The sequence below is a fragment of the Galeopterus variegatus genome, unplaced genomic scaffold (genome assembly GCF_000696425.1).
Source record: "Galeopterus variegatus unplaced genomic scaffold, G_variegatus-3.0.2 Scaffold12225, whole genome shotgun sequence".
Lineage (NCBI taxonomy): Eukaryota > Metazoa > Chordata > Mammalia > Dermoptera > Cynocephalidae > Galeopterus > Galeopterus variegatus.
Window position 1 is genome coordinate 9,620 of NW_007738336.1, and position 284 is coordinate 9,903.

The window sequence follows — 284 nt, forward strand, 5'->3', positions numbered from 1 at the left end:
CTGGATTGCGCCCCGGAACCGCCGCTGGGACCCTTCTCTCTGCCGCCTGCTGGGGATGCGCCCGCGGAGTCCGGGAAGGGTCTCTGCCGGAGGCCGCGGGGTCTGGAGGGCGGCTCCGTTGAGCTAAGCGGCTCCAATGCTGGCGACGCAGCGGCCCCGCGTTTATACCCCTTGTCCCCCCGTTGTCCCCGCCTTCCCACCTCTCCAGCGGCCGCTCTCCCTGCCTGCGCGCCCTTCATTCACCAGCGCAGCATCCTCCCCCCTCGTCCCCCGCTCCCCAGGGC